The sequence below is a fragment of the Babylonia areolata genome, chromosome 20 (assembly GCF_041734735.1).
Source record: "Babylonia areolata isolate BAREFJ2019XMU chromosome 20, ASM4173473v1, whole genome shotgun sequence".
NCBI classification, from domain to species: domain Eukaryota; kingdom Metazoa; phylum Mollusca; class Gastropoda; order Neogastropoda; family Buccinidae; genus Babylonia; species Babylonia areolata.
In genome coordinates this window covers 51,017,027-51,031,875 of record NC_134895.1, presented here as the reverse complement: position 1 = coordinate 51,031,875, position 14,849 = coordinate 51,017,027, and the positions used below count along the sequence as shown (strand labels likewise).

At 39.9% G+C, this 14,849-nt stretch overlaps 1 protein-coding gene across 1 annotated transcript in view; it reads left to right on the top strand.

The window, feature by feature from the left end:
• The first annotated feature begins 1,052 nt into the window (after positions 1-1,052).
• Positions 1,053-14,849, top strand: part of LOC143294701 (tyrosine-protein kinase fyna-like) — a 67,745-nt gene continuing 53,948 nt past the window's right edge. Inside the window, exon 1 of the mRNA XM_076606106.1 lies at positions 1,053-1,552. The gene's annotated coding sequence lies outside the window, so the exon portion shown is untranslated. The remainder of the gene's footprint in view (positions 1,553-14,849) is intronic.

The following is a 14,849-nucleotide window of genomic DNA, read 5'->3' as shown; positions in this document are numbered from 1 at the left end:
TTCCCCTTCAAACACACATAACTCAGTCAGGAGGACAGTTAGTGACTTTGGCTGATGTCTTTTTTTTTTCCCCCCTTTCTTTCTTTCGACATTTTATTTTATTTCTTTAACTATTTGCTTACCTGTCTTTTAAAAAAAATTTAGATTTATTTACTTGTCTATTCGAAGTTTTTTCTCCTCAAGGCCTGACTTAGCGCGTTGGGTTACGCTCCTGGTCAGGCATCTGCTTAGCAGATGTGGTGTTGCGTATATGGATTTTTCCGAACGCTCTGACGCCTCCTTGAGTAACTAAACTGAACTGAACTGTGTGTGTGTGTGTGTGTGTGTGTGTGACGGTGTGTGTGTGTGTGACACAGTTCCTTCAGGTGTCACTCTGCTGACTCACTTTCCCCTGACAAACCCACCGGCCTACCCCACTGTACCCCTCACTCTGTGTGTGTGTGTGTGAGTGTGTGTGTGTAAGAGAGAGAGAGAGAGAGAGAGAGAGAGAGAGAGAGAGAACTTCTTACACTGACAGTAACTGTGGCATGCGCCGGCTGCATACTTCAGTGCATGCACATTCACATAAACGTTCGTCGCTCATACAAACATTATACACAAACTGAATATACTTGCAGCGGGCCCTGGCTCAGCGCGTGTTCTCACGGCCCAGCCGGCACAGTGAATACCGTCTCACATGCAAAGCAGGTTCTATTCATATCAGTTCTTTTATCCCCTGTCTTATATAGCAAAATAATCTGGAAAATACGTTAAACTTTTGAAACACACACACGCACGTTATTGGTAAAACTGAGGATGAAGCTGGTTTTTTGTTGTTGTTTGTCAAGTTTTTTTCATGTGTGTGTGCGCTCGCACGTGCATGAGTGTATGCATGCGTGTGAATGGTGTATTGAATTTTCAGTTGTTTTCCCTCGATAGGATAGGGAAATTTTGAAGCGCTTCTGGTTATATTTATTGTCTATTCATATGTATGCCTACATGCAGCTCCAACTTCCTTGTTCGAATGGCGAACCGGATATCGTGTTTTGGTCTTAACAAAATGGAAGTATAGGCCTTTTTTGTTTTTTTTTATGGGGATGATAAAGTTGGTACATAGAAAAGAATAGAGACAGATGTACGGTATCTTATTTTTCTCTTCGGCAAGTGAAGGCAGTACAGACAAAAGAAAAAGTGCTGTTCAAAGTTTGATTCGTTTTTTCCGCTCGAAGTCATTCTGACGTTGTGAGCAGACAACTCTCTTCTGAAATCAGTTATTCTCGCGAGCTATCACCAACATAAAAGGACAAGGACAACTGTTAGAATTATTATTAAAAATCCCATTAATTATATTTAATAGATACGGTCAACGATTTACGTCCTCTACATTAGGTGGTTAAAACAAACTGAAACAATCCACCAGTCGATCCAACTAAATATCTTGAGTGGCAGTTTACTTCCTGCTTGTGTGGGATGAATGCGAGTGCACTCGTCGTGTGTGACACCGACAGTCATCTGGTGGTGTTCGGTTATGTCTGCTGAGTGAATTGGAGCTCGAAGGAAGCAGTAACAGAAGGTAAATTTGATGCTGATATATTTGATTAATTGTATATACCATCAAGACGATAACCACATGTCGTTTGCTCTTCAGTAAGTAAATAAATGAAAGTTTTTCCCTCTCCGAAATGAACTATTTTGTCACAGATTAACTTCCTTGTTGGTGACAAGTAAGCGAAACTGTTGGACTTGTGACATACCTTAAGTCTTACAACTGTCAGGAGAAAATATACTAGTGAGAGTAATTATGGTTATAGTTCAGGCGAGATTAATCGCTGTCCGATGTTAGTCAATGTCAATGTGGAAAATAAAACAATTCACTAAAAGTGAAAGTAGGCCAGATGAATAGGTTACATATTCTAACATTATCAGAGATGCAAACATCGAGTGATTAACATTATGATCATATTGATCTTAAGATATGTGTAATGCATCCTAGAACTTAGGCAAATTGTAGTGGAACAGGCTTTGATACATGATATTAAAATTATATATATATATATATATATTTGTTTATTATTTTTAGATGGAAAAGGTTCAGAATGCACCAGCATTGTCCAGCATTCCACAATCAAATATGTTTCTCTGGTTATTTCATTTTGATGTCCTATCATCTGTGCAGCAGTTCAGTTCAGTAATATTACTTCCACGCCACTCGTTATGAAGCCCCCATATACAGTCACACAAAGTTCATCTGCCGCTATGTTAATGCCAGCAGCCCACAGAGAACTTTTGATGTTACGTTACCAGCAGTCCACACAATGGAGGAGACCTTGCACTCCTGCTGAGTCACTTTGGTGATGTTCAGAAGCACTTGTAATTCAAAATATACCAGGATACCACATACTAAGCTCCTTACTGATGACAATACTTGCTTTGTAGAGGAGCCAGACTTAGTGAAAGTTGATCTCCCTGCTCAAGATCACCACAATATCCCTCCAATGACAGCCCCTCATGAAGAACCTGCCGACAAGACTTTGGTAGGAACAGAAAGCAAGCATGGAAGTAGAGAGAAATTGAAACTGAGGTCACTATGATTACTGACTTTTGGGCAATTCTTTCTACAGTTGATGAGGAAGATGTCGATGCAAATAGTAATATGAAAGTACATTAAATATTAAAATTAACAAATAATGAGGTAAGGAGATGAAATGAACAAATAGTAAAGAGTGATAACTCTCTGCATTCACAAGGTACACAACTTCAAGTCAGTGCTGCTTACACTACCGATTCAGCTAGCACACAGATAAATAAAAGGTACATTGGAACAAATCCAGACATTTCCTCAAAAAAGGGAAGCGCCAGGCCTGTCCTTGTACCGATCATGTGACATGTGCACACAGCAGCAAAGACAGAAGAAATATGCAAACACAAATTAGCTTTTATTCAAGACTGGCATAGCCTCTTTAATCCTGAACAAGCCACACAGAACACATGGACAATACAGAACAAACACATGGTTGCCTCGGTGGTTTTTCAACTTGAAATTAACAAATAATGAGGTCATGAGATGAAATGATTAACAAATACTGAATAGTAAAGAGTGGTAACTCTCTCCATTCACAAGGTACACAACTTCAAGTCAGTGCTGCTTACGCTACCGATTCAGCTAGAACACAGATAAATAAAAGGTACATGGGAACAAATCCAGACATTTCCTCAAAAAAAAAAAAGAAAGAAGCACCGGGCCTGTCCTTATACCGATCATGTGACATGTGCACACAGCAGCAAAGACAGAGGAAATGTGCAAACACAAATTAGCTTTTATTCAAGACTGGCATAGCCTCTTTAATCCTGAACAAGCCACACAGAACACATGGACAATACAGAACAAACACATGGTTGCCTCGGTGGTTTTTCAACTTGAAATTAACAAATAATGAGGTCAGGAGATGAAATGATTAACAAATAGTAAAGAGTGGTAACTCTCTCCATTCACAAGGTACACAACTTCAAGTCAGTGCTGCTTATGCTACCGATTCAGCTTGCACACAGGGAAGTAAAAGGTAGATGGGAACAAATCCAGACACTTCCTCACAAAAGGAAGTGCCGGACTTGCCCTTATACTGATATGCTGATTTTTTTTTTGTTTCCATCTTATTTATAATTCCCACAGCATTGCACACACCATGTCAACTGGTGTTAGTTATGACAGCCGATAATATAGATTTCTCAGTACCACTGCTAGTTCTGCTACAGCAGCAACAACCAAAACTGTCGCCAGGGCCACTCACATAGTTTCCTCCTGAGGAGTGGAGGGTCCCCACATTTGCACCACCAGTGTGAAAGAATTTCAATCAAATCTGAACCATGATGAAGGAATGGCAAGAGTTTGAGGCCATTGATCTATTAGTCCCTACATCAACTGTATGTTTATAAAGTGCTATTTTATTTTGAAAGACACCCCTGTGTTCAACTGTCAAGACCCATTATGATTGTGATAGTGACTGAATAGTTATTGAAAAACTTGTCAGAACGCCAGATCCGGAATGCTACATTGTTATTCTCTCTCCCTCTCTCTCTCTCTCTCTCTCTCTATATATATATATATATATATACATATATATATATCACAGAGCAGCCTGAAATATAGGAGGAAAGCAAACAAAACAGCCAGACATAGTGGCGAAGTGGATTAGTGTGCAAACTGATAACTGGGGGGGGGGGGGGACGTAGGTTTGGACCCCATCAGAAGAAGGTGGTTTTTTTTCTGCCTGAGGGTACCTCCTGCTCAGAGCTGAGTGTGCAGAAAGTACATTTGTGTCACTGTCCACAATGTCCATATTCATCAAAACATTGTAGCAAAAAATATTGAGGCATGTTCTGATCTGAAAACAAATAAGTTTTTGACTTCTTTGAGTTTATTTATTCGTTTCACTGCAGTGTTCCATTTGACTATAAAATCTAGCCTCTCTTTCCATTTGGCAAAAGAAATTAAGTGTCCAGTATCACTTTTTTTTTGCATGTAGAATAAAAGCATAGTATCTTCTTGCCATTTTTTTTCCAACATTTAATAAACTTGCAACATTTTTTCATTTAATGTGTTGTTTTGTACTCCAGAATGTTCATTTCCAAAGTAAGGTTTTATTTTCTTTTGCCTCCCAAATAACTGATGAAAGTAGGTCTAATGCCATACAATATTTTTTGTTTGCCTCACAAACAACTGATGAAATTAGGTTTATTACCATGCAGTTCAAACAAACTGTAACTTTTGAAGTCCCCATTTTCATCGTTTTAACATCTGATTCTATAGATCACTTACAAATAAACCAGGTTCAGCAAATACTTCCTGTGGAAGTTTCAGTCTCACTTGTTTGTGTTTTGTAAATTGAGCTTCCTGGTGAAAGTAATGAACATGTAATATGCCCCTTCCCCTTCGAGGGCGCCAGGAAGTCTGATCAGCTTTCAGTCAGTCATGGGATCATCATTGTTGGACAGGTTTAATGTAGTTCTGATAAACCTCCTGTTACCTACCCTGCCACACAGCGGTGATGGTGTCACACACATCTTTTGACAATACGGGTGATGTGTAGAAAGATGGGAGGTGACTGACGTCTCAGAGTTTCTGCAGACAAGTTGTGTCTTTTTTCTTTTTTTTCTTTTTTTTTTTTTCTTTTTTTTTTTTTTCTTTTTTTTCTCAAGGCCTGACTAAGCGCGTTGGGTCAGGCATCTGCTTGGCAGATGTGGTGTAGCGTGTATGGATTTGTCCGAATGCAGTGACGCCTCCTTGAGCTACTGAAACGGAAACTGTGTCTTTTTGTGTTGTTGATGTCAACTGGCAACGGAACATGATGGCAATCCAGTGATGGAGTTACATTTTGCTATCGACGGGTAGTTTATGACATGTTAATGATGTGTGTTATTGATCATGATGAAATGCATGCATTTAAAAAACCCTGTCTGTGTGATGCACAAGCATGCCCCAAGCATTCATGTACACACACTCTCTTGCAAAAACACACTCTCGCAACACACACACACACACACACACACACACACACACACACATTCTCACTCACTCACTCACTCACTCACTCACTCACACACTCACAGAAGCACACAGAATCATACAGTCACATCAACACAGACACAGGACACCCCCCCAACCCTCCCCCCCACCAACACACACACACACCACATCACACCACACCACACCACACTGAGCCACACCACACACTCACACACACACACACACACACTCACACACACACACACACACACACACACACACACACACACACACACACACACACACACACTCACACACTTGCACACATACATGCACATGCACAAATGTGTGCGAGAGCACGTGCGCACGCGCACACACGCACACACACACACACACACACACACTCACACACACACGCGTGCGCACACACACACACACACTCACACACATACACACACAGAGCAGCACAAAGACACACACACACACACACACACACACACACACACACACACACACACACACACAGTGTCAGTCTGAATGTAGTTCTGTTTTTGTTATGTAACTGTTGAAAGCAGACAGTTAATCTTTTTTGTTTGTTTGTTTGTTTGTTTTTATTTTTTGAATTAACCATGAGAAGTGGAGAAGCGAGTGAAAGGGATATGGGTGTGTGTGTTCAGAGCTGGCTAAAGGATTTTGTATTTGCATATCGGGCGTTGATGAAGTCACACTTCTGTTCACTCACATTTGTGTGCATGAACTGAGTCTGTGCATTGATCCTGGTTTGGTTGTCTGTGTGTGTCTGTTATTTGTGTGTCTGTCATTTGTGTGTGTGTGTGTGTGTGTGTGTGTGTGTGTGTGTGTGTGTGTGTGTGTGCCCTTGGCAAACTCAAACACTTTCATTTCTTTCCTCAGCAATTGGAAGTGGTGGAGAAGGCAAACTGGACAGGATGTTGGGGGTGTATAAATAAACCAATCTAGCTGTCACACAGGCTGTGTGAGGATGCTGGACAGGTTGCTGAAAGTTATAAATCTAGACAACAGTCTAAGTAGCAACTTTGAGACTTACCAGTATCTAGTATTTTGTGAGAAGCAGTTATGAATTTTACCAAATATTTTATATGTTATGTTTTTGGTTGTTTTTTTTTTTGGGGGGGGGGGATCAGTTTTCGTTTATTTGAAGCAGTATCAATAATTTTGTGAGAAGCAGTTATGAATTTTACCAAATATTTTATATGTTATGTTTTTGGTTGTTGTTTTTTTTTTTTTGGGGGGGGGGGGGGGGGTCAGTTTTCGTTTATTCGAAGCAGTATCAATAATTTTGTGAGAAGCAGTTATGAATTTTACCAAATATTTTATATGTTATGTTTTTGGTTGTTTTTTGTTTTTTTTGGATCAGTTTTCGTTTATTCGAAGCAGTATCAATAATTTAAGTGGTCCATTGTTCAGTATCAGCACACACACGCCACCCCACCACCACCCTCCCCCAATCCCCCAGCTGGATGACAATGATGATCATCATCGATCTCGATGGACACACCACCACCACCACCACCATCAGCACACATTAGATACACAGCTGCTCAAATGCAGTTTTGAAAATCTCATTGTACTACCTATAATGATCACATGCTCAGTGCTTTAGAACACCACACTAACAACCGAGACTGAAACAAAGATGGCTGTTACTGTTAGGTCCTAGCAATAGACTGAAGTGAAACACTTAGACTGAAGTTAAACACTTGGGATAAAACATGTTCTCAAGGTGTTGTGTGCATCTGCAAGGAAAATATTTATGTTCACCAACTGGTATTGGACTCTTGACTTTAACAAGTAGAACTTAAATCAAGGGAAAGATATAAACATGGGTGAATTTCAAAATGCAGATGATGCTTTAATCAGTTGACCCATGCATTGTTGATAATGATATTACAGCTGTTCTTTCACGGTCAAGTGTAGCTAGATTGTTGTAAGAAAAAAAAAGGAAAAAAAAAGAAAAAAGAAGTGTCACTGATTGAGTGTTTACTATGCATAAAGTAACATCGGGAGGTGTGTTAACTTACACTGTGCATAAAGGAATGTATGAGGGTGTGTTTTCTATGCATTAAGAAATGTATGGAGGTGTGTTTGCTTTGCATGAAAGATTGTGTGATGTGTGGAACGGGAGACATGGAGAGAAGTTTAGCGACTGAGATGCAGTGGATGTGTTTCAGTGTGTTTAGAGTGGGGGGAGGTGGCAGAATGGTTAACTGACTCAGGACGACAAGTTTTCTCCCTTGCTTTTCCCCACAGATTTGTAAGGGTTTGGAAAAAAATTACAAAAAATACAGAATACTGTGTAAGAAAATGAAACTTTCAGAACTGGTTTATTACATGTTGAGCTATTACATTAAAAAAAAAAATCAAATTTCTCATCTTATTTTTACAGTTTTGCCATATGTAGAAAATATTGCCAATTTTTCACCCCAAATCACCATACCCATGCTCGCTTTCTGCATTAAATTCGCTTTCTTCTTCGTCATCATCCACCTCTTCAATGTCCGACCCTTCAGTTTGTAGCATTTCAAGTACTTCAGCAACCCAAAAATGTTGCCGTCACTGCCTTGTTCGCTTCACAACATTCTGAGAAGAGCCCGCTTTGCTAACAGGCTGGCACACGAGCAGACGACCGGTCAGTGACTTTGTCAGCTTGTGTGCGAGACGGGCCACACATCCCAGGCTGACCAATCATACTGTTTGATTGTGGAGTGACCCAGAATAGCGCACTTTGCTTGGCTAATCACAAAATCACTTGTACAGCACATGATGGAATTTTACTTTCAGAGAATGCTATTCCATTCCTTCGTCCAAATCCGAATACGTTTTGTGTAGGAATACGTGAGCATTCCTTTGTCCGGAGAGAGTTAAGACGCTTACCTGCCAGCACAGTCTGTGAGGGTCTGCTTTTGAATCCTGGCCCTGCCCTTTCTCCCGTGTTTTACTGGAAAATCAGACTGAGTGTCTGGTCATTCGGGTGAGACGATGGACAGAGGTCCTGTGTGCAGCATGCACTTGGCACACTGAAAAAGAACCCATGGCATCATGTGTTGTCCCCCTGGCAAAACTCTGCAGGAGATATTTCACTGTCATAGGTACACAGACATATAGATATATACATATGCATGCACTCAAGGCCTGACTAAGCGCGTTGGGTTATGCTGCTTATCTTAGCAGATGTGGTGTAGCATATATGGATTTGTCCAAACACAGGGATTCCTCCTTGAGAAACTGAAACTGAATCTTGGTGACTGAGATGTAGTGGATGTGTTTGAATATAGAATCTGGAGTGGTTTTTATTTTCTTTCTTTTTTTTTCTTTTTTTTTATCTCTCCCTGATGTCACCCAAGGTGAAGACATTAACTAAAGCAGCTGAGATGAACTGGTCCTACTACCTGGCAAGTAGCCATCAATCAGAGCTTCTTCCCCCTTCAGTCCGGTTGAAGTCATTTTCCTTGTGTGCGTTTTACTAGGCCTCTGTGGACTGTATGATTAACACGGTCAACTAAATCTGTGTTGATTTTTGTGTGTGTCAGTTTAAAAGATGGATGGAGGACGATGGCAGAATGGTTAAGACGCTTATCAGCCAGTAGAGTGTTAGTGAGGGTCTGGGTTTGAATCCGGGTCTCAACGGGCGCAATAGCCGAGGGGTTAAAGCATTGGACTGTCAATCTGAGGGTCCTGGGTTCGAATCACGGTGACGGCGCCTGGTGGGTAAAGGGTGGAGATTTTTCCGATCTCCCAGGTCAACATATGTGCAGACCTGCTAGTGCCTGAACCCCCTTCGTGTGTATATATATGCAAGCAGAAGATCAAATACGCACGTTAAACATTCCTGTAGTCCATGTCAGCTTTTGGTGGGTTATGGAAACAAGAACATACCCAACATGCACACCCCCGAAAATGGAGTATGGCTGCCTACATGGCGGGGTAAAAACGGTCATACACGTAAAAGCCCACTCGTGTGCATATGAGTGAACGCAGAAGAAGAAGAAGAAGAAGAATCCGGGTCTCAACCAGTATCCCATGTTTGACTGGAAAATCAAGAGTATCTGGTCGGTCAGATGAGACGATGAACTGAGGTCCTGTTTGCAGTATGCACTTGGTGCACTGAAAAGAACCCATAGCAACATAAAGAGTTGTCCCCTGGCAACATTCTGATGAAGGACTCCGCTGTCATTGGTGCAGATATACATGCATGCACTTCAGCCCTGACTAAGCGTGTTGGGTTATGCTGCTGGTCAAGTATCTACCTAGAGGATGTGGTGTATGGGTTTGTCCGCATGCAGAGATCCTTCTTGTGGAACAAACTGAAAGATGCACGTTCAGATGCTTCAGTGGCAAAGAACTCTGTATTTAGCTGTTGCTGAACAGTAAGAATGAAATATTTCAATTGCATTATAATTTTTTTTTTCATCTTCAGGATGGAGAAATAGTGAAATGTTTAAATATATATATATATACTAGTCCATTCATCCTTATGTAATAATTTCATCAGTTACAGTCTTGAATGTTTAACAAACAAGAACATAATGTGTGTGTGTGCGAGCGTGCATGTGTGTGTGTGAGAGAGAGAGAGGGAGAGAGAGAGACAGAGAACTTGAACTCGAACGTGTTAATGTACAACGGCCTTGGGCCACAATACCAGGGGGGCCATATCAATGGGGTGGGGGCGGGGAGGGGTGTTGTTGACAACATGGTTAAGTTGCAGTTCAATTTTAAAAAGCATTCCAAGCAGTATCGTTACATTAATTGACAGTATAATGTAATCCATATGCAAAAATTACTTCATTTAATACTGACATTAATGCTGATTTTTGTCTTCTATACAAAAACATGTGATCATATACAACACATAAATTGTTTCACTTCTATAAAGTAGGTTGACCACATTTTATCATGCTTATAAATGGTTAGTTACATGAGACTTCATATGACTTAGTCTTACATAATAAGAGATCCGCATTATAATTACACTGGGCTCAGATTTTTCTTTCTTCTGTTGATTGAATGGAATACACATCTAGACAACCTATGCATCTGGTGGACATTTGCTACCTGGAGCAATGAACGTAAGGGAGTTCTGACTGTGTTCTTTAGAAATTTGGTTCTAAGGTCTGAATATATGGGGCAGTCAAACAGAGAATGACTTTCGTCTTCAGTTGCCAACAGAGAGAGAGAGAGTGAGAGAGAGAGAGAGAGAGAGAGAAAAGCTTCCCAGAAAGCAATGTTGCGCTCCAGCATTTCAGCAGTGAGTAAACCACTTCATGTTCCAGCAGTAATTTGTAAGGCAATGCAGTTGGAATGATGCACGAATCAGCGAAGCGCTAGCCTCTCTTATATTTATTAGTATGCACAAATAAGAACTCAGTTTCGAACGAGAAAAAGGCAAAAGAGAGAAGAAAAAAAGCAATCTAAGCAATCCCTTAGTCTGTTAGCCTTAAGCAAAAACAAAACAAAACAAGAGAGGCAAGGCCTTCAAGACTCACTTGTAGCAAATTAAGTCCCCTAGCATTAATTACAGAGTAATTTCCCTTTTTTACTCTCTGCACCAAAACATTTGCAAAATAAATAAAACTTCCATGATTAGCAAAAGAAGTTCCTGTTTGAACAAAAAATGATAATAATGACTGCTCTTGTTGTTGTGTCAGAATATCAGATCAAAGTGCCAAGTTTAGAGAATACAAAAAATATAACAGTAAATGCAGTTTATATGCAGTTTTATATAATTAGGCGGTTTTTTTTGTTTGTTTGTTGTTGTTGTTTTTTTGTGCCCATCTCACAGGTGAAATATTGTTTTAAACAAGATGACAGGAAAGAACTGAATTTTTCCTATTTTTATGCCTAAGTTGGTGTCAGCTGACAAAGTATTTGCAGAGAAAATGTCAATGTTAAAGTTTACCACAGACACACATACACAGACACACAGACAACTGAACACCGGGTTAAAACATAGACTCACTTTGTTTACACAAGTGAGTCAATAAAACAACACCACCACCACGCACACAAAAAACCAACTTCACAATTTTATAGGCCATGTTACCATTCATGTTCATAGATCATTCAGCCTATCACACAATCATATCTGCTTTACTCAACTTGCTACAATTATGTATGAGGAATGAACAACTGTGAGGAATGTGCAGGATAGGGGTAGTGCCATTGGAGACAGGGTGGAGAGTGAGGGAGCGGAACTGACAGCTGTGTTGGTCTTGTAAATAATTCATTTGTCTGTTTGACAGTCTGTGTGTGTATGATCTTCAGTTAAACGGCGTTCCATTGTAAGTGATAGTAGATGGGAAAGGGGGAGGGGAGGGGGCGGGTGGGGGCATGGGACAAGAAGGTGGAGACTTTAGTTTAGGGTGATTGAGAACTATATATATAAACCACTGTGTGTGTGTGTGTGTGTGGGTGTGTGTGTGTGTGTGTGAAATTGAGCTACTCCTCACCACATACTTTCAGACTTTAGTTAATGCCCACCGACACACACAAAGACATACCCACAGACACAGACACTCACACACACACACACACACACACACACATGCTGCAAGCACTTCACCATTGACTTCAAGAGCTCACTGTGACCGACTGATAGCAGGAAATAATTACTTTTTTGTGCATATGAATAGCCCAAAGAGTCCCTTGTGTGAAGACACAATGGCTCAAGATTTCACATTGAAACCGGTATGCACACTCATGCACATGCAACAGGTACACACTTAAACACACACACACACACACACATGCTATATCAGGCTGATCTTAATAGCCTTGGGCGATACATGTTTGAAAATGGATTATCATTGTTCACTGATAAAACCAATATGATGTTATTCAATCCCGGAAGCAACCCTGCTAAGCTACCAAATTTCAAACTACTTGGAGAACCTTTGGAATACAAGCATTGTGTCAAGTTTTGGGAAGTTTTCCTCAAGACAAAACTGACATGGAGTGTTCATTTTGACCTACATACTAACAAAAGTAAGAAAAAGTTTAAACGTCTTGAAGATCATTCGTAAAGAGCCTTGGGGGATGGATGTGTGTTAATTCACCTGTCTACAGCACTCATCAGATCAAAACTTACATATATATATGGTCAAGAAGTGTACTTTAGTGCCCCAAATTATTTACTAAAATAGTTAGAAAGTTTCGATTGTAAAGCCTATAAACTTGCACTAGGTGTACCTAGCCAGGCATCAAATTTGGAAACATATAGAGAAGCTGGACTTCTACCACTTAACGAATATAATTGAGAACTTGCAACATCAAAGTTTCTAGCACAAGTGAAAACTTTATTGGAGAGGTGTTGAAAATTAGGTCAGATGCAGACTTTCCGAAAAGGGCCAGCTCTGTATCATCACAAATGACAAATGCAACATATACTGCTGACTTAATCGAAAGAAAGTTCAGGAATAGATCTGAGAAGTGTGGCAGCCACATATATCTCCACACCTATACCAGTATGGGAGACACAGAGACCAGCTTTATGATAAGAAAAAGGGTGAAAATATTAATATTATGAAAGTGAATGCAAACACTTGGCTTATGAAAAGTACCAAAACCACCTTCAAGTGTTTACAGATTGTTCAGTGCTTGAAAATAAAAACATGGGTGCAACTTTTGTAATTGCAGCACTTAGAATTGAAAGGGCATTTTATATTGGAAGTAAGCTATCTATGTTTACAGTGAATTAGTGGCTGTAATGCTTGCTTTGGAATATCTGATAAATCTCCCTTTAACTATGTTTAGAGTAGTTTTATTGGTTGACTCAAAATCAGTCTTGCATGCATTAGAATCGTTGGATATAAAAACTCGACCAGACCTCATTTTTGAAATGCATCATCTATTGTACATTCTATCAGCCAAAGGCAGAACCATAGAATTTTGCTGGGTACCCTCTCATGTTGGTATGAAAGGAAATGAAATGGCCAACAGAGCAGCAAAAAATGGTGCACAAAGAATAGGGAATTCATTTGAAATAGTTATCCAACAGTCAGTTTCAGAATGTTACAGACTTCTTGAGTCTTCAGTATGGAGCAGACGTCAGGCTGGTGCTGATGACAGGATTTCACACCAAAAGGACAAGGAGTTTACAACTGAAACTGCCCAACACAAAATGATAGATTTCCCACTGTACTGTCATAGACTGGTAACCTCTCTAGTGTATCGGTATAAGACTGAATGCTTTCAAGACAAAGTTTAGCAAAAACGTTTACTGTGTATGTGGTAAACAAGTCACACGAAATCATATTTTGTTTCAGTGTCAGATTATTAACAGGTTACTTCCAAAGTCATGTAAAGTTAGAAAATTCTCGGAACAAAACATAAAAGAAATAATGTCCAACCAGTTATTTTTGATTGAACTTGCTGAATCCCTGTAACATAGTCCAGTAGGAGTTTTTCTATGATGCGACCTTACCGATACTTAGTTTTAATTATTTTTGTAGTTTATTATGCTAATTGCTCTTACACAGATGTTTATGAATGGTTGATTCCATTGTTCTAGTTTATCCTTTCTCTATATATCCCCCTTCAATCCCCATCCTCTTACCCCCATCTCTCTCTCTCACACACACACACACGCACACACACACACACACACACACACACACACACACACACACATGACACGTCTAATATCACTCAAAGTGAAAAGATGTTAAATTAAAGAAAGGACACACACACGCACGCACATGCACATAGCATTAAACCTTTAGGCTCAGTAAACCAGTTCATGAACAGTGGGGTCATGATTATGTTCACTCAATCAAGGATTTATTGACTTCAGATTTTATTTATGCATGACCAGTTTTGAAAACTTTAAACCAGATACGCCCACTTGCAGCAGACACTGGTTGTAACCGAAGATAGCAATACATGTTTGGGCACATAAAAAACCTGACACAATATAGGCGCATAGACACACTGGTTGTGTAAGAGCTGCAGATGAATAGAGTTGATCCTGAAGGAAGAAGCTCTAAGAACTGTACTGTCTTCATAAATATTGTTTCTGAATGCTGCAGCTGCTGTTTAATCTATTTATACCTACAGCAGGCTCTCAAAGCCGTCAGCATAGTGTTGGGTTTATGCATAGATCAGGCATTTGCTCCATATGTATGTATGTATGTATGTATGTATGTATGTCTTATGGAACAGAAGAACAGTTCTTGCTCATTGACCGTGCGAATTTCACACAGAGAAATCTGTTGTGATAAAAAGAAATACAAATACAAATACTGTTGTCAGAAACTTGTATGCTGTTGCATCATTGTTCATTTGTTTATTGTTGTTATTATTATTATCACAACTGTTGGGGTTTTTTTTCCCC